Below are 20,545 nucleotides of genomic sequence, written 5' to 3'. Positions count from 1 at the left end.
CACTCTTCTTCTCTAACAACAACCTTGGTTCTCTTAGACTCAGCATATGATAATCTCTCTATCCTCAACTAGAAACTGGCAATGGAGAAAACACAGAATTGGAGGTAGAGGTCTTGGCTTATTTGTTCATTAGAATTTCCTTCATCTGGAGTTTCCGTTGTGGCGCAGCGGAAATAAATCCAACTAGGAAACATGAGGTTGTAGGTTCGATCCCTGGTCTCGCTCAGTAGGTTAAGGAGCCAGTGTTGTCGTGAGCTGTGGTATAGGTCACAGACACGGCTTGGATCCTGTGTTGCTGTGGCTGTGGTGTAGGCTGGCAGCTGTAGCTCCAATTAGAGTCCTAGCCTGGGAACTTCCACATGCCGTGGTTGAGACCCTAAAAAGCAAAAAAAAAAAAAAAACCAAAACAAAACAAAAAAACTTCCTTCATCTGCTCATTCCTTCAAAAATCAGAAAATGTTTCCAGAGCACCTACTCTACACCAGTCAGTCAAAATGCTTAAATTAAAAAAAAAGATGCCCTCCTTCCCTTGAAAAATATAATAATTATAATTATTCTAACATCTGGTCAGAGAAGACAAAGGAACTAACTCTGTCCAGAGAATTAGGGAAGGTTTGGCAAAGAAGATAGTATCTGACCTAGAATTCAATTTTACTGAATCAACTTCTCTAGCGGGCTCAAGAAAAAGATCCTCAGAAGGCCATTCTGGCCCCCCTACTGGGCAAAGGAACCATTTCCCCAAATTCTAACATTATGGCTTGGTTTTACCTTTTTCAACAGCATGAAGAATTCTGTGTCTGGCTCCTTTTATCAACATTATATTTTGGGGATGCATTCACGCTGCTGTGCGTACTATAGTTTATTCACTTTCATTACTGTGCAGTAATTGATAAACCTATGGCTGTTTCTACTGTGGGGCTATTATGAATATTTCTGTATATATTATTTGATACATATGAGTATAAAATTCTGTTAGGTACAGAACTGAGCTATTATAGTGAGGTAACATGGATCAGAACTGAGCTATTATAGTGAGGTAACATGGATGATTAAAAGATAGATACATACAAAAACAGAGTGAGGGGGAGTGAGAGCTGTACTACTTTAGATAACATAATCAAAGAAAGTCTTTCTAAGGAGGTGACATTTGAGCAGAGACCTGACTGAAGAGAAGAGTTAACTCAGGGAAGAAGAACTCAGTCATAGCCTCATAGTCACCTTAAATTGAGGAGGACAAAGAACTAAGAGTTCAGGGAGTTCACAGGGCACCCCCTGCAGGAAGCAGGAAGAGTTCGCAGGGCAGAGAACCTCAGGGGAGAGAAATGTACAGAGAGAACTCTGGAGATCTGCAGAAGGTCCCCTTTGAGTACTCAGATGAGTACTGTTCCACACATGTGGGGAAGCTACCTCAGGCTGGAAAAAAGACAAGGTGAAAAGATGAAAAGAAACAGTGCCCAGCAGTCACACAGGGTTGGAAATAATGCCTACTCTTATCAGTCAGACTTGAAACTCATAATTCAAGGGGCACTGAGTAGAGTGCACAAAAGGATCTTATCTCAGTAGTGGTGAATAATTAGCACTAGACTGAACACCATTCCAATCCTACCTAACAAGTCCTAAAAGCCATATCTGAAAAGATTAAACTGTTTCCACTTAAACGTATCCCAGAACATACATCAAGAATAGTTATATGAATACAAAAATATCTAGCACTCAACATGATAATATTCACACTGTCTGGCATCCAATCAAAAATTACCAGGCTCTCCAATGACCAGGAAAATATGACATGTAATGAGGGGGAAAAAAATCATGTAACTGAAACCAACCAAGAAGATTTAAATACATGTTAAAACTGGCAGGAAAGGTCATTATAGCAATAATTATAACTACCACATAGAATAAGGACATGTTACATAAGGAAACTAAGAGAGTAAATGAAACCCTAAGCAAATAAAATAAGAAAATCAATGACACAGAAAACAGGAATAGAGAGAAATCCATGAGAACAAAAGCTGAATCTTTGAGAAGATCAATAAAATCAATACATCTATAACCAGACTAATCAGACACAAATTACCAATATTAGAAATGAGAAAAGAGACATTTTCCAGTTTTTACAGATAATGAAAAAGTAAGAAGTAACTTTATGCTAAAAAGTCCTTTAAGGACAAAAATTACCAAAGCTCACTCAAGATACAAGGAAGTTGAAATTACTTATTAATCAAGTTGAATTTGTAGTTAAAAGGTAGGAAATTCTTCCCAACTCATTCTATGAAGCCAGCATTATCCTGATCCAAAACCAGATGAACGTATGACAAGAATAAAGAAACAACCAGTTATCACTCATGAATGCACATGGAAAAAGTCTACAACAAAATTTTAGCAAATTGGATTCAATGATATATATAATCACTAGGACAAAATGAAATTTATCCCATTAAGATTGTATTAACCTTAGAAAGTCAATGTAATCCACTATTTCAAAACCAAAAAAAGAAAAGCCATATAACCATTTCAATAGATGCAGAAAAAGGGTCTAACAAAATTCAACACCCATCCCTAATTTAAAAAACTCTCAGAGTTCCCACTATGGCTCAGCAGGTTAAGAACCTGACCTAGTATCTGTGAGGATGAGGGTTTGATCCCTGGCCTTACTCAGTGCGTTAAGGATCTGGTGTTGCTGCAAGCTGTAGCTTAGGTCACAGATGCAGCTCGGATCTGGTGTTACTATGGCTGTGGTGTAGGCCTGCAGCTGCAGCTCTGATCTGACCCCTCGCCCAGGGAACTTTCATATGCCACAGGTGTAGCCTTAAAAAAAAGAAGAAAAATAAAAACTCTCAGCAAACTAGGAATAGAAGGGAATTTACTCACCTGATAAAGGTTAATGTATTAAAAAACAATCCAACAGTCAATAATTATTATATTTAATGTTGAAAGATTGTTTTCCCCATAAGTTCAGCAAGACAAACATGTCTGCTCTCACTACTTCTATTTAACATTGTACTGAAGCTTCTAACCAGTGCAATAAAGAAAAATAAAAGGCAACCAGATTTTAAAAGAAAAGTAAAACTGTCTTTTTTTCCAGAAGACAGGATTGTGTATGTAAAAAGTCCAATGAAGTCTATAAAAAACCTACTGGAACTAACAAGTGAGCTTGGCAAGTTTGAAAGATACGAGATCAATATACAAAGTCATTTGTTTTTCTATATGGTCGGATAATCAATTAAAATTTTAAAAAGCGTTAAATCCCACATACAATACTGTGAAAAATACAAAATACTTAGGGATAAATCTGACAGAAAACACCCAAGTCCTGTACCCAAGAAAAAAATGCATGGTAATTAAGACATTTATTGTAATCATGAGTTGGAAGACCCAATATTGTTAAGATGTTAATTCTCTTCAAATTGATCTACGGGTTCAATGTAATCAAAATCACAGGCCTTTTAAAAATATAAACTGAAAAATTTATTCTAAAATTTATATAGATCTGATTATAAGATTTCTGTAGAAAAGCAAAGCAGTTAGAATAGCCAAAATTTTATTAAAAATTTTAAGACTTGTAAAACTATGATAATCAAGACAATGTGGTATTGGTTTCAAAGCACAGAGATGAATAGGAGCAGACAGAATATCCAGAGATAGACTCACATGTATATGGACAGCTAATTTTCACCTAAGGTACAAAGACAATAGAGTGGAGTAAAGATAGAATTTTTAACAAATGGTGCTTGAACAACTGTATATCCTTATGTAAAAAAGAACTTCAGGGGTTCCCTGGTGACTCAATGGGTTAAGGATCCAGTGCTGTCACTGCTGTGGCTTAGGTTGTAGCTATGGTATAGGTTTGATCCCTGGCCCAGGAACTTCTATATGCTGTGGGTGCATCTGAAAAAAAAAAAAAAAAAAAAAAAAAGGAACTTCAAACATACCTTATATCATGTACAAAAAGTAACTCAAAACAAGTCACAGATCTAAATGTAAACATAATTCCTTAAAAATTCTAGAAGACAACAAAAGGGAAAACTTTTGCGATTTGGATTACACTAGAAGCAATACCCATAAAGGAACAAATTAATAAACTGGACTTTATCAAAATAAAAATTATATGTTCTTTAAAAGGCCCTGTGAGGAGAGTGAAAAGGTAAGCCATGGACTAGGAGAAGATATGTGCAAAGCACATACATGTATAAAGGAGGTATATCCAGACTCTATAGAGAATTTTCAAAACTCAAAAAAACCACAAACACCCAAGGAAAAAAATGGGAGAAAGTTAAACAGACTTGAATTATATCAAAGAAGATAAATGGATGCCAAATAAGACATAAAAAGATGCACACCTTATTCACTAGGCTAATGACATTTAAAAACATAATGCTTGGTAGAATTTGCCTGTGAAGCCATCAGGTCCTGGACTTTTGTTTGCTGGGAATTTTAAAATTACTGACTCAATTTCAGAACTGGTAATTGGTCCATCCATATTTTCTATTTCTTCCTGGTTCAGTCTTGGGAGATTGTACCTTTCTAAGAATTTGTCAATTTCTTCTAGGTTGTTCATTTTACTGGCATATAATAGTTCACAGTAGCCTCTTAAGATCCTTTGTATTTCTGTGGTGTTGGTTGTACCTTGTTTTTCATTTCTGCTTTTATTTATTTGGGTCCTCTCTCTTTTTCTTGATAGGGCTGGCTAAAGGCTTATCGATTTTATCTTTTCAAAGAACCAGCTTTTAGTTTCACTGATATTTTCTACTGTTTTTCTAGTTTCTATTTCACTTATTTTTGCTCTGATCTTTATGATTTCTTTACTTTTACTAACTTCTGGGCTTTGATTTTTCTTTCTCTAGTTGCTTTAGTTGTAAGGTTAGGTTGTTTCATAACAGAAATATCACTACATACCTAGGACAAAATTTAAAAGACTGGCTATTCCAAGTGTTGGCAAAAATATTTAAGAACTGAAAATCTCTTATACTATAGGTGGGAATGTAAAATGGCACAGTTATTTTTGAAAGTTGGGCAGTTTGTTAAAAAATCAAACATATACATACTGTATGACACTCCACTCCTAGGTATTTATCCAAGGAAATTTAAGTCTAGCACCTTTAAAAGACAGTCTACATACAGTCAGACTGGTTTTATCTGCAATAAAGACAAAAACCAGAACCAACACAAATGTCTATTAACAAGTGAATGGGAACAACCTGTAGTATATCCATACAATGGAATTCTACATATCAATAAAAAAATGGACTACTGCCTGATGGGAGGGGGAGGGAGTGGGAAGGATCGGGAGCTTGGGTTTATCAGACACAACTTAGAATAGATTTACAAGGAGATCCTGCTGAATAGCATTGAGAACTTTGTCTAGATACTCATGTTGCAACAGAAGAAAGGGTAGGGGAAAAATGTAATTGTAATGTATACATGTAAGGATAACCTGACCCCCTTGCTGTACAGTGGGAAAATAAAAAAAATTATATATAAAAAAAGGACTACTGATATACACTATATTCTGATATACACTCCAAATCCCCATGCTGAGTGAAAGAAGCCAGAGCAAAACAATATACACTGTTCGAACTGATATACACTCCAAATCCCCATGCTGAGTGAAAGAAGCCAGAGCAAAACAATATACACTGTTCGAATCTATTCATATAAAACTCAAGAAGACATAAGTTAATCAACTGTGAGAGAACACAGATCAGTGGCTGCCTGAAGATAAGGATGAGGAACAGGAAGGATGGATTTTCAAGGGGTACAAGGAAATTTTCAAGGGGTACAACTCATGTTGCAACAGAAGAAAGGGTAGGGGAAAAATGTAATTGTAATGTATACATGTAAGGATAACCTGACCCCCTTGCTGTACAGTGGGAAAATAAAAAAAAATTATATATAAAAAAAGGACTACTGATATACACTATATTCTGATATACACTCCAAATCCCCATGCTGAGTGAAAGAAGCCAGAAGATAAGGATGAGGAACAGGAAGGATGGATTTTCAAGGGGTACAAGGAAATTTTATGTGATGGATATGTTTACTATCTTAATTGTAGTGATGGTTTCAGAGGTATGTTATGTTTGTGTGTATATACCTATATATGCCAAAACTTTTCAAATTATGTATATCCTTAATATATTACAATTTACCTTATATCAATGTAGAAATGGAGGTAAAAGCCTAACTGGTGTGGGTTATAAGAGAATAGAAAGAAGTGGAGAAAGTGACTATAGACATCTCTTTCAAAGAATTTTTCTCTAAAGATAAGCAGAAAAGTAGCAGAGAAACTGGAGAATGAAAATAAAATGTTATACGAAAGAAATACACCACAGAAGAAAATACACAGCATCCTTCCATTTACACAAAGTTAAAGAAGAGGTACAAAGCTTGACAATATACTATATGGGGATTCATTTTCATATATTAAAATCATAATGGTGAAAATGAATGATAAATACAAAATTAAAAATAGAGGCTAACCTTGGAAAAGGAGGAGCATATATTGGAAAGGACCATACAGGGGCTTCAAAATTTCTGATAATGTTATTTTTGTAAGCTAATGATATTTATTTACACTGATGTGCAAGGTCAAAATATGGAAGCTTTCTAGTCAATTTTAAGAAATGACCCTCTAACCTTAGTTGAAGCAAAAGGAAGAAAACTTAAGCAGAAAGGTACCGTATGGAGGCAGGCGGCCTTAACATTTCCTTGTGGATCCTGAATCATACCCCTTAACTTAGGCAACACCATCTTTATTCAATGAGCCATGGCTATTCTTGCCTACAGGCCAAATTGGGCCTGGGATTTTCTACATCCTGTCATTCCGAATATATACAGGCGCGCGCGTGTGCGCGCGCGCGCGCACACACACACACACACACACACACACTTTTTTTTTTTTTTTTTGCTCTTTTAGGGCCACACTTGCGGCATTTGGAAGTTCCCAGGCTAGGAGTCAAATTGGAGCTATAGCTGCTGGCCTATACCACAGCCACAGCAACGCAGGATCTGAGCTGCATCTTGGACCTACACCACAGCTCATGGCAACACAGGATCCCTGATCCAATAAGTGAGGCCAGGGAATGAACCCGCATACAGATTCGTTTCTGCTATTCCATAATGGGAATACCCCCCCCAATGCAAATTTTACTCTTCCCTAAATCAAATCCCTTTATAAAGTCTTTCCTGACATTCCCCTTTTTACCAATGACCTTCCATAATATTTGACATTTCTAAATCACACATTTTCTAAGTGCATTCTTCTGTTGTTAACTCATCATATGTGTTCAGTTTTCTCTTCTATCTAGCGGTTCTAAATTGGTACCTAAGCAGTTCTAAATACAGACTAGTTGTTTTGAGTCTTCACACATAAAGAAGTTTGAAAGAGAAAAGATAAAAAGAAAATGGTAAAAAGAATACTGAGTCATCTGCATCACACTTAAAAGGAAACACTTTAGGGTAGCTTGTAGGGGTCCAGTTTCTCTCAGGACCAGGAGATGTTCTAGAGATGCAAGCACCACAAATATCTGTATTTGGTTACCCAACAGGATGGAAACATTTAAGGAAACAATTATTTAGGAAAATGATAGTAATCTGTCAAGTGAGATTTTTGAGGAAAAAAAAATCTCAGTTATTGATTAAGTTAAATTTATCTTGAGTCAAGTGTTTATCAGTGATGAACTATGAAAAACCACAATATAAGCCAGTTAAATCTGTTAAGAGAATGAGTGACAAGCTACAGACTGGGAGAAGATAACTGCAAATCACATGTTTGATGAAAAACATGTACTCAGAGTATATAAAGACCTTTCAAAAACCAATAATAAAACCCCAATCAAATCTGTTTAAAAATTTGCAAAAGATTGGAATGCACATCACCAAAGAAGATACAGCTAACTCTTGAACAACATGGGTTTAAATTGTGTGGGTCCACTTAAACATGAATTTTTTTCAGTAATAAGTACCACAATATTATAGGATCTGAAGTTGGTTAAATCCACAAATGCAGAATCACAGATATGGAAGAACTCCAAATATGGTGGACTGACTGTAAGCTATAGGCAGATTTTGGGCTGCACCAAGGGTCCTGCATTGACCCCTACATTGTTTAAGGTTCAAATGTATATATGGCTGGCAAATAAGCACATGAAAAGGTTCAACATTAACAGTAATTAGAGAAATGCAAATTAAAACCATGAGATATTACCAATTTGTTAGAATGTCTCAAAGAAAAAAAAAACTGACTAAACTCATGAAATACAAAATAGCACAGCCATATTGCAAAACAGTTTTGCAGTTTTGTATATAAAGTTAAACATACACTTATCACATAACCCAGTGAATGTCTTACGTATTTACCCAAGTGAAATGCAACTGCGGTCTCAGGAAACCCCATACAAGAATGTTTGCAGCAGTCCATATCATTTCATTTATATGACATTCTAGAAAAGGTAAAATAAAGGCACACAAAACAGAGCATTGTTTCCAGGGGCCGGGTGTCTCCCAGAGAGGAAAGTTTCATTTCAAAGGGACACTGGGGACATTCTGGGGGTGAAAGAACTGTTCTAAACCTTGATTATAGTGGTAGCTATATTTGTATGTATGCATTTGTCAAAATTCACAGCAATATGCACTAAAAAGGGTGAATTTTTCTGTATGTAAGTTACAGTTTAATAAAACAAACAAAAGCCAAGCAAATAGTACCACAGCGTTAAAGCACAGTCCTGGAGCCCTCTGCCCTGTTAGCCATCAGCCTTTTAGTTGCTGGATTATGGGGAGATCTTAGGGAAAAGGCAGACACAGCAGTGGGGGACCTCAGGGGCTTTTAGTCCAATAGCTATTCACAAACTTGTGTAGATACACTTCAGTACTGTCAATAATTTAACAGCTAGTATGAGTGTACTAGTGCAAACCAGCTGCACACTGGCCTGTCAACTGGTGTGAGAAGTTACATGAACTTTTTCTCAATATTTTTCAATTTGCTGCTTTGCTTTTATCTCTTTTACTTTTGAAACCTCTGTTGACCCTACATGATCACATAAGCATAAGAGTCTATAGCAGGGCAACTGTGACTCTGCATGAATATTTCTATGGGTTAGAAAGATATTACCCTTATGATCCATTTTGTGAAGATGAGGAAAAAAATTTAAATTTTACTTTGTAGTTATTGTCTGGTTCTTAATATGGAAAAAATTAAGATGAGGGGATCATATCCAAAATGCTATTATGCAGTATGGCCACTAAGTCTGGAAACACAAACAAATCATTCTTTTGATGATATACAATAATACACAGGGTGATGATTAAATTTTTGTATCAACTTGGCTAGGCTATGGCACCCAGATATTTGGTCAAACACCAGTCCACATGTTTATGTGAGGTATTTTCCTTTTTTAGATGAGATTAACATTTAAATCAGTAGACTTTGAAGACAGCTGATTACCCTCTATAATGTTGAGAACACACCTCATATAATCAGTTGAAGGCCTTTAAGAAAGAAACACTGAGGTCCCCCAAGGAAAAATTCAGACTTCCTTACACTCAAGCTGCCACATCAGCTCTTACTTGGGTCTCTAGTATGCTCTGCAGATTTCAGACCTGCTGTCTCTAGCCTGCTCTGCAGATTTCAGACCTGCAGGCCTCCACAATCACATGAGCCAATTTCTTAAAATAAATCAAACTTCCCCCTCTTCTTGACACCCACTACCCCTCCCCCCCCAAACCTACTGGTTCTGTTGCTATGGAGAAGTCTGACTAATACTCATGGTAAACAATATTGTTTGTTTCCAAACTTTATAGTCACACTTTAGTATCAAAATCCTGAGCAAACCATAAAACAAGAAAAATACAGGGGGAAAAGCAAGTCATTCATGACTATTTACTTCATACTGTTACTGCCTCAGCAGCTGCTCACAATTTTCAATGAAGTCTACAATTTTTGATGTCCAAAAAATTTAACAATATAGAATAACAAATAAATGTTTAAAAAATTGAAAGCCAGGAGTTCCCATTGTGGCGCAGGGGTTAATGAATCCAACTAGGAACCATGAGGTTGTGGGTTTGATCCCTGGCCTTGCTCATTGGGTTAAGGATCTGGCATTGCTCCATGAGGTTGCGGGTTTGATCCCTGGCCTTGCTCATTGGGTTAAGGATCCGGCATTGCTCCATGAGGTTGCGGGTTTGATCCCTGGCCTTGCTCAGTGGGTTAAGGATCTGGCGTTGCCATGAGATGTGGTATAGGTCGAAGACACAGCTCAGATCCCACCTTGCTGTGGCTCTGGCGTAGGCCAGCGGCTACAGCTCTGATTAGACCCCTAGCCTGGGAATCTTCATATGCTGCAGGAAGCGGCCCTAGAAAAGGCAAAACGACAAAAAACAAAAACAAAAAAACGAACTGAAAGCCAGATTTTTAACCTGCTGCATCACAAGGGAACTACCTGCATTTTCAAACTTCCCATTCCACCTACCAAAGTGTTAAAAGCAAAGAATTCATTAAATTCCTTTACCAGAAGACCTCAAATAACAATCTTTTTATACTTCAGGAAATACAATGTCATCCATATGCTCAGTATTGTGGGAACTGCTATCAAACTTTTTTAACAAAAGTTTTTCTCAGCTTAAAATAAGAGGAAAAGGAAAGGGGAGACGTAGATATGGAAAAGGACAGAAATTACGCCACCCAGACAGAAGCAGCCCTGGTTTGGATAAAGCGTCTGTCATCCTGGCAGAGCCTCCTTTAAGGATTAGTTTGGTTCCATTTGAGAATGCATTTATTTTACTTTCATTCTTGATGAGTATTTTCGCTGGTGCTAGGCTGATTGTTTTTTTCATTGGCACTTTAAAAATATCATTCCACTGTTTTCTAGTCTTCAAAATTTCTGATGAGAAGGCAGTGGCCTTTTGAATTACTCCTTTGTCTGTAGTTTGTCATTTTTCTCTGGTTGCTTTCAAGATCTTCTTTTTATCTTTGGTTTTCAGCGGCTTTGCCTGGGTAAAGATTTCATTATAATCTATACTGGTTAGGGTTTACTGAGTTTCCTGAAAATGCAAATTTAGGTCTTTCATTATATTTGGGAAATTTCTGGACATTATTTATTCAAACAATGTTGTTGCTTCCGCCCTATTCTCTATTCTCCTTCTGGGATGCCAATTATACATGTATAAGGCCTTTGTATATTGTCTGGAAGGTCTCTGATGATACTGATGTTCATTCTTGTTTTCAATATTTTTTTGCTGTTCGTCAGACTAAATCATTTCTATCCAGCTACCTCCAAGTTCACTGACTTTTCCTCTCTTAAACCATTCTATCATTAAGTCTACTGAGTAAAATTTTTATTTCAGATATTGTATTTTTCAACTCTAGAATTTCCATTCTGTTTCTTTCTTACAGTTTCTATTTTTTATGGGCTTTCCATCCAGTGAAAACTTATTTTTCTTTACTTCATTAAGAACAGGTGCTTTAAAAATCCTTGTTTGTCAATTCCAACATTTTGGGTGACATCAGGTTGGTTTCTGATTATCTTTTTCCTTGCCACTAGGTCATATTTTCTTTATTCTTCAAATATTATGTAATTTCAGGTTGTATCCTGGACATTTTGAAAGTTATATTGTGGATACTCTAGATTCTGCCATATTCTTCTAAAACTTAAAAGGAGTATTTAATATTTTTATTTTAATAAGCAATTAATTACTGCACTAGAATCAAACTACAAACTCTGCCTCTTGAGTGACAGCTCAAATCACACTTCAGTTTTTTCATCAGCAGCTAGGCTAATTTGTGCCTGCCCCATGAAGGAGTGCTTCAGGTATCTAATATTGGTTGATTTGAGTGTGTAGGCAGCCCACACACAAAAATGGACAGTGATCCAAAGGATAATTTTTAGTTTACTGATTTAACTCAGAACTCAGAATGCATTTCTCTTTTTTTTAATAATGATTTTTATTTTTCCCATTACAGCTGGTTTACAGTGTTCTGTCAATTTTCTACTGTACAGTAAGGTGACCCAGTCACAAATACATGTAATACATTATTTTTTCTCAATTTACTGTGCTCCATCATAAGTGACTAGATATAGATCCCAGTACTATACAACAGGATCTCATTGCTTATTCATTCCAAAGGCAACAGTTTGCATCTATTAACCCCAAATTCCCAATCCATACCTCTGTCTCCCCCCCACCTCTTGGCAATCACAGTCTATTCTTCACGTCCATGATTTTCTTCTCTGTGGAAAGGTTCATTTGTGCATATATTAGATTCCAGATATAAGTGATATCATATGGTATTTGTCTTTCTGACTTACTTCACTCAGTTTTAGAGTCTATAGTTCCATTCATGTTGCTGCAAATGGCATAATTTTGTTCTTTTTATGGCCCAGTAGTATTCCATTGTGTTCTTAATCCAGTAATCAATCTGTCAATGGACATTTGGGTTGTTTCCATGTCTTGGCTATTGTGAATAGTGCTGCAATGAACATACAGGAAAGTTCTTTATGGTATAGCCTGAAGTCAAGGAAAGTTTTGTCCAGATATTTGCCCAAGAGTGGGATTTCTGGGTCATATGGTAGTTCTATATATAGTTTTCTAAGGTACCTCCATACTATTTTCCATAGTGGTTGTACCAATTTACATTCCCACCAACAGTGTAGGAGGGTTCCCTTTTCTCCACACCCTCTCTAGCATTTGTTATTTGTGGACTTCTTCATGATGGCCATTCTGACTGGTGGGACGTGGTACCTCATGATTTGCACTTCTCTAATAATCAGGGATGTTGAGCCTATTTTCATGTGCTTGTTGGCCAGCTGTACATCTTCTTTGGAGAAATGTCTATTTAAGCCTTTTGCCCATTTTTCAATTGGGATGTTGGCTTTTTTTGCTGTTGAGTTGTATAAGTTGTTTGCATATTTTAGAGATTAAGGGTTTCCAGGCTAGGGGTCTAATCGGAGCTGTAGCCACTGGCCTATGCCAGAGCCACAGCAACGTGGGATCCGAGCTGTGTCTGCAACCTAAACCACAGCTCACAGCAACGCCAGCTCTTTAACTGACTGAGCAACGGCAGGGACTGAACCCATGACCTCGTGGTTCCTAGTCGGATTCGTTAACCTCTGCGCCACAACGGGAACTCCAGCATATAAGTCCTTTACCTCCTTGGTCAGGTTTATTCTCAGGTATTTGATTTTTTTGGGTGCAATTTTAAAAGGTATTGTATTTTCATATTCTTTTCCTAATATTTCATTGTTAGTATACAGAACTGCAACTTATTTGTGAATGTTAATCTTATATCCTGCTACTTTGCTGAATTTGTTGATCAGTTTGAGTAGTTTTTGGGTTGAGTCCTTAGGGTTTTCAATATATAGTATCATGTCACCTGCATACAATGACAGTTTTACCTCTTCTCTTCCTATTTGGATGCCTTTTATTTCGTTTGTTCATCCGATTGCTGTGGCAAAGAGTTCCAATACTATAACAGTGGTGAGAGTGAGCATCCTTGTCTTGTTTCAGATTTTAGTGGGAAGGCTTTCAGCTTTTCTCCATTGAGTATTTTATTTGCTGTGGGTTTGTCCTGAATGGCTTTGATTATTTTAAGGCATGTTCCCTCTATACCCACTTTGGTAAGAGTTTTGATCATGAATGGATGTTGGACTTTGTCAAATGCTTTTTCTGCATCAATTGAGATGATCATGTGGTTTTCGACTTTTCTTTTGTTCATGTGGCATATGACGTTGATTGATTTGCGTATGTTGAACCATCTTTGTGAACCTGGGATGAATCCCACTTGGTTGTGTTGTATGATCTTTTTTATATGTTGTTGGACTCGGCTAAAATTTTGTTGAGAATTTTTGCATCTATATTCATCAGTGTTCTTTTCTGGTGGTATCTTTGCTGGTTTTGGTATTAGGGTGTTGGGGCACCAAAGAATGTCTTTGGGAGTGTTCCTTCTTCTTCAACCTTTTGGAAAAGTTTAAGGAGGATGGATATAAGTCCCTCTTTGTATGTTTAGTAGAATTCACCTGTGAAGCCATCTGGTCCTGGACTTTAATTGGTAGGGAGTGTTTTATGACATATTCAATTTCATTTCTAATGATTGGTCCGTTCAGTTGATCTATTTCTTCTTGATTAAGTTTTTTTTTTCTTTTCTATGGCCAAACTCACAGCATATGGAGGTTCCCAGGCTAGGGGTCTAATCGGAGCCGTAGCCGCCAGCCTACACCAGAGGCACAGCAACACAGGATCCAAGCCGCATCTTCGACCTACACCACAGTTCAAGGCAACAATGGATCCTTAAACTACTGAGCAAGGCCAAGGATTGAACCTGCAACCTCATGGTTCCCAGTCAGATTCGTTAACCACTGAGCCACGAGAGAACTCCTCTTCTTGATTAAGTTTTGGCAGTCTGTTAAGTCTCTAGGAAGTTGTCCTTTTCTCCTAGGTTCTCAAATTTGTTGGCATACAATTGTTCATAGTATTCTTATTGTTTTCTGTATTTCTGCAGTATCTGTTATGATGTCTCCTTTTTCATTTACTTTGTTTATTTTGGTTTTTTTCTCTCTTCTTGATGAGTCTAGCCAGAGATTTGTCCAATATTTGTTTACCTTTTCAAAGAACCAGCTCTTGGTTTTATTGACTTTTTCTATTGTTTTTTGAATCTCTATTTTAATAATTTCCTCTCTAATCTTTATGATTTCCTTCCTTAACTGCTGACTTTCGGTTTTGTCCCTCTAATTCATTTAGGTGGTGGGTTAAGTTGTTGATTTGAAATTTTTCTTGTTCTTCTTTTTTTTTTGTCTTTTTGCCTGTTCTAGGTTCCCAGGCTAGGGGTCTAATTGAAGCTGTAGCTGCCAGCCTACTCCAGAGCCACAGCAATGTGGGACCTGAGCCGCGTCTGCGACCTACACCACAGCTCATAGCAATGCCGGATCCCTAACCCACTGGGCAGGGCCAGGGATCAAACCTGCAACCTCATGGTTCCTAGTCGGATTCGCCAACCACTGTGCCATGATGGGAACACCAAGATTTTTCTTCTTTTTTTGAGGAAGCACTGTATCACTATGAATTTCCCTCCAGGCACTGCCTTTGTGGCATCTCATAGATTTTGAGTGGTCGTATCTTCATTATCATTTATCTCAGGGTATTTTTTTTTTTTGTCTTTTTTGTCTTTTCCAGGGCCGCACCCATAGCATATAGAGGTTCCCAGGCTAGGGGTCTAATTGGAGCTGTAGCCGCCAGTCTATGCCAGAGCCACAGCAAGGCCAGATCTGAGCCGTGTCTGAGACCTACACCACGGCTCATGGCAACGGAGGATCCTTAACCCACTGAGTAAGGTCAGGGATCGAACCCACAACCTCATGGTTCCTAGGCGGATTTGTTAACCACTGAGCCATGAAGGGAACTCCTGAAGGTATTTTTTAATTTCCTTTTTGATTTCCTCATTGACCCACTGGCTTTTTAGTAGCATGTTGTTTAGTCTCCATGTAGTTAGTTTTTTCTCTTTTCCTGTGGTTGATTTCTACTTTCATGCCACTGTGGTCAGAGAAGATACTTGAAATAATTTTTTATACCCTTAAATTTGTTGAGGTTAGCTTTGTGCCCCAGGATGTGATAGATCCTTGATAATGTTCCACGTTCACTTGAGAAAAATGTATATTCTTATTTTTTTTGGATATAATGTCCTGAAAATGTCAATTAAGTCTAACTTTTCTATTGTGTCATTTAGGATTTCTGTTGCCTTATTGGTTTTCTGTGTAGAGGATCTGTCCATTGATGTGAGTGGGGTGTTAAAGTCTCCTACTATGATTGTATTCCCATTAACTTTTCCTTTTATGTCTGTTACTATCTGTTGGAGGTAACTAGGTGCTCCTACTATATATTAGGAGCATCAGATTAATTATTGTAATATCCTATTCTTGCATGGATCCTTTAACCATTAAATAGTGTCCTTCTTTGTCTTTCTTTATGGCCTTCGTTTTAAAGTCTATTTTGTCTGATGTGAGTATTGCAACTCCTGCTTTCCTGTCTTGTTCATTGGCATGAAATATCTTTTCCCATCCCCTCACTCTCAATCTGTATGTCCTTTGCCCTAAGGTGAGTCTCTTGTAGACAGCAGTTTGTAGATTTTTGCTTTTTTATCCAATCTGCCACTCTTGTCTTTGGATTGGAGCATTCAGTACATTGACATTTAAGGTAATTATTGATAGATATGTATTTACTGCCATTTTAAACTTTGTTTTCCAGTTGATTCCATGTTTCTCCTTTCTTCCTTTCTTTTTTTGGTTGCATGACTTCCATTTATTTTATGCTTGAGTACTTTTCTTTTTAGTTTTTATTAATGTAATGTTTGGTTTTGATTTGTGGTTGCCCTGTTTTTAAGTATGTTAACCCTTCCTGTATCTGCTTGCCTTAGCCTGACAGTCATAGGCTCAAACACATTAAAAAAAAAAAAAAAAAAAAAGAATCTATGTTTTCTTACTTTCCTTCCCCCATTGTATGATTTTGAAGTCCTTTCTTTTAACATCTTAATGTTCAACATTTTGCTGTACCTTGTGCTTATCATTGCTTTTATAGTAGTTTTTTTTTTTTTTTTTCCTCCTCTTTTAGATCTATATGCTGGCTTAAGTGATTACTTTCCAGTTGTGGTTTCCTCCATTATATTTACTTCTTTTTTTTTTTTTTTAATTTAGAGAAGCCCTTGCAGTATTTCTTTTAGAATGGGTTTAGTATTGCTATACTCTTTTAACTTTTGTTTGTTGGAGAAATTCTTCATTTCCCCTTCCATTTTAAATTATATTATTCCTGGATAGAGTATTCTAGGCTGCAAATTTTTTCCTTTCAGAACTTTAAACATATCTTGCCACTCCCTTCTGGCCTGTAGTATTTCTGAAGAGAAACTGGCTGATAGCCTTATGGGGCTGCCCTTACAATTAACACCTTCTCTCTTGCTACTTTTAGAATCCTCTATCTTTAACTTTTGCCATTTTTATTATAATATGTCTTGGTGTGGGCCTATTTGGGTTAAACTTGTTTGGGGTCCTCTGTGCTTCCTGTATCTTGACATCAGTTTCCTTTAGATTTGGAAAGTTTTCAGACAATTTCTTCAAATACATTTTCAATCCCCTTTTCTTTTTCTTCTCCTTCTGGAATTCCTATTATGTGTAGATTGGCCTGCTTTATATTATCCCATAGATCTCTTATATTGTTTTTGTGTTTTTTCATTTGTTTTTCCTGTCTGCTGTCCTGATTGGGTGATTTCCATTATTCTATCTTTGAAGTCACTAATTCATTCCTCTACATTATTCATTCTGCTCTTTAGTGCCATTAGCTCAGTTTGCATCTCTGAAAATGAATTTTCTAATTTTTCTATGTTTCTCTTATATTTTCTAGTTCCTTTCTAAAGGAATCTGCATTACTGTTCATATCTGCTCTTAATTCCTTGATATTCAGGCTTAATTCCTACAGTATTTTCACTACCTCCCTTATGAACTCAATGTCTGTCAGATTGCAGAAGTCGGTTTCATTATTTGCTGCTTCATGTGAATTCTGTTCCTTTAACTGCAAATGGTTTCTGAGTTCCTTCATCTTGCTTATGTTTTTCTTTTTCTGTGAGTTTAGGGAAGCTAAACTATAGTCCTGAAGGGCTACTTCTGTGCAAGAGCACCCCTTTGTATTTTGTGGAGGGTTAGTATTTATTTTTGGTGTGGGAGTTTGAATATTTGCTGTCTCTTTCTTTAGTGTGAGCAGGCTGTTATCCCCAGGGTGCTGAGTGCGTTTACAGGGAGAAAGAGGCAATGGGTAGGTGAGTAGTCAGTGCCTGGTTTCTGGGCTCTCTGTAACAGCAGGGACCTGCAGGAAGGTGGTGCAGGCTACTCCTAGTTGCAGGGCCCTGGGAAGTGGCAATGAGCCTTAGGCAAATATACAAGGAGCCCAGAGCATTTGGCAGTGGCAGCAGCCGGGTGTATCAATTCCTAGGGGGAGTGAGAGCAACAACAGGTGATGTTTGATAGCAATGCCCTCCTCTGAGGTGATTGGAACAACAAGTGGTGCCTGTTCAGAGAACCCTAGTGGTAGTGGGCCACGCTCACCTCTGGAGTCAGTGATAACTGTGGTGGTTTACCCCTGCCACCTGCAGACCATGCAAGAAGCACTCTATCTCACTTAGGCCACACAGAAGGTGCTGTATAGGCTGCTCCTAGTTGCAGGATCCTGGGAAGTGACAGAGATCAAGCATGTGGGCACTGCCTGGAGCATTCAGCAGTGGCAGCATCAAGGCTGGTGTGCTCCCACGGGTGCAAGATCAACAACAGGTGGTGTTCTGTCACAATTTCCTCCTCTCTGGTGCCTTTGAGGTGATTGGGGCTACAAGAGGTACCTGTTCACAGACCCCTAGTGGTGATGGGCCATGCCCACCTGGAGTCAGAGTTAACTTCAGTGGTTTGTCCCCACCACCTGTAGACCATGCAAGAAGCACCTCATCCCCTAACCCCCAGAGGAGGTGCTGCTCCTAGTTGTAGGTTTCTGGGAAGGGACAGTGATCAAGCATCTGGGCACTGCCCAGAGCATTTGGCAGTAGTACTAGAAGGGCGGATGTGCTCCCATGGGAGCGAGAGCAACAACCAGTGGTGTTCTGTCACAATGTCCTCCTCTGTGGTGCCCTCTGAGGTGGTTGGGACTGCAAGTGGTTCTTGTTCTGGGATCCCCAGTGGTGGTGGGCCATGCCCACCTCTGGAGTCAGAGATAACTGAGGTGGTTTGCCCCCACCACCTGCAGACCATGCAAGAAGCACCCCATCCCACTTAGCCCACACAAGAGGTGCTATACCAGCTGCTCCTAGTTGTAGGGTCTTGGGAAGGGACAGTGATCAAGCATCTGGGCGCTGCCTAGAGTGTTTGGCAGTGGCAGCTGCAAGGCGGGTGTGTTCCCAGGGGGATGAGAGCAATAATGTGTGGTGCTTGGTTGCAGTGCTTTTTTTCTTTTTTTTTTTTTTTTCCTGCCTACCCCTGAGGTGACTGGGGCCACAGGTGAGGTTCACAGGCCCCCAGTGGTGGCAGGCCATGGCTCCCTCTGGCCTCTGAGACTACTACCACGGTCCGTTCTTGCCGCCTGTAGATCACATAAGAGACAGCACATCTCAGCCCCCTGCTGCCCTTAGCCCATACTAGAGGTGCTTGGCCACCCGTAGCCTGCACAAGAAGCGCCCAGTCTCCTATAGCCCAAGCAAATGGCTTCTTGCCACCCATAGCCTGCACCAGAGGCGACCTGCCCTCTGAGTGCCCATGCACACATGTGCACACACGCAGGGAGATTCCTATGGTGGTCCGCCCCCCCTCCTCTTGCTCTCCCCAACAATGGCGCCTTGCTGCTCCTGAGGGCCCAGACCTTCTTCTGGGTTCCCTCTGCCATGGACTTCCACTACAGAGCCCGTAGCACACCACTCCCCTGCCCATGGCACAGTGCACCTTAGCCCCTTAGGCTGTCTGCACACACCCAACCCTAGCCCCCTGGAAACTGAGCATCCAGTCCCTGCCCAAGCACTTCAGGCTGTGGTACCCGGGGCGGTGGTGCAGATGATCTGTGCAGCTCTCACTCTACTTTGCCCTCCTCAGTCCAGCTGCTGTGCTTTTCTCTGCGACTCTGAGGTCCCTCCATCAAGGCTGATCTTTCTGACAGTTGGTTTCCCAGGGTTCCTTTTCTCCTTCACAGCTCCCTCTCAGGAATGCTAGTCCCATTCTAATTACTTCTCTCTTTCTTTTGTTCTACCCAGTTATGTCAAGAGTTTCTTGCCCTTTTTGGAGGTTTAAGTTCTTCTGCCAGCATTCAATAGATGTTCTATGTGAGTCGTTTTACATGTAGATGTGTTTTTTCGATGTGTTTGTAGGAGAAGGTGAGTGCGATGTCTTACTCCTTCACCATCTTGATCCGCCCCCCCCCCACCGAATGCATTCCTTATATAAACAACTCTGTTACCCTGAGTGGTTATATTAAACCACTTAACCAGTTTATATACAGTCCAGCTTTAACTGTTTTTTTTTTTTTTTTTTTTTTCCCTTTGTGTTTTTAGGGCCACATCTGCAGCATATGGAAGTTTTCAGACTAGGGGTTGAATCGGAGCTGTAGCTGCCACCCTATGCCACAGATTAGAAACACCTTTTGGGAATTTCCTTGTAATGCAGCAGGTTAAGGATCTGGCATTGTCACTGCAGTGGCTCAGGTTGCTGCTGTGACGCAGGTTTGATCCCTGGCCTGGGCGTGGCCAAAAAAAAAAAAAAAAAAACCCACCACGTTTTGGGTCATAATTCATTTGTATGTGGGAATGCCTATACTCCAAACATTACTAATATTAGAAAACTGACTGTTTTCTAACGGTCCCTTTAATAATTTTATACATCCTACTACTATTAAAAGAAGGTGCTAAAAATAATAAACAGTGAAGATTATCTGCTAATAATTTGTATTTTTTGTCTTATTTATTTTCTCAAAGATTTGGAACTCTCATTAAATTTACTACCTCTGCTACCAGATACCAAGTCAACAATTAAAAACATATCTATCT

The 20,545-nt window shown here is 38.8% G+C and overlaps 1 protein-coding gene across 33 annotated transcripts in view; it reads right to left on the bottom strand.

The window, feature by feature from the left end:
- Positions 1-20,545, bottom strand: part of LRRC28 (leucine rich repeat containing 28) — a 196,049-nt gene that overhangs the window by 31,143 nt on the left and 144,361 nt on the right. The window contains exon 8 of one of the 33 annotated variants that reach the window (XR_014815012.1): positions 17,372-20,189. The exons of the other annotated variants lie outside the window; for them this stretch is intronic. The gene's annotated coding sequence lies outside the window, so the exon portion shown is untranslated. Of the gene's footprint in view, positions 1-17,371; positions 20,190-20,545 lie in introns of those variants that run through there. 33 annotated transcript variants of the gene reach the window in all.

Source organism: Sus scrofa, chromosome 1, assembly GCF_054392235.1.
Source record: "Sus scrofa isolate SSC_HxYL_T2T_F1_AM1 chromosome 1, Sscrofa_HxYL_maternal_Yorkshire_Landrace_v2.0, whole genome shotgun sequence".
Lineage (NCBI taxonomy): Eukaryota > Metazoa > Chordata > Mammalia > Artiodactyla > Suidae > Sus > Sus scrofa.
Note: the sequence above shows the minus strand (reverse complement) of the source record. Positions and strands in the feature narration are given on the sequence as shown.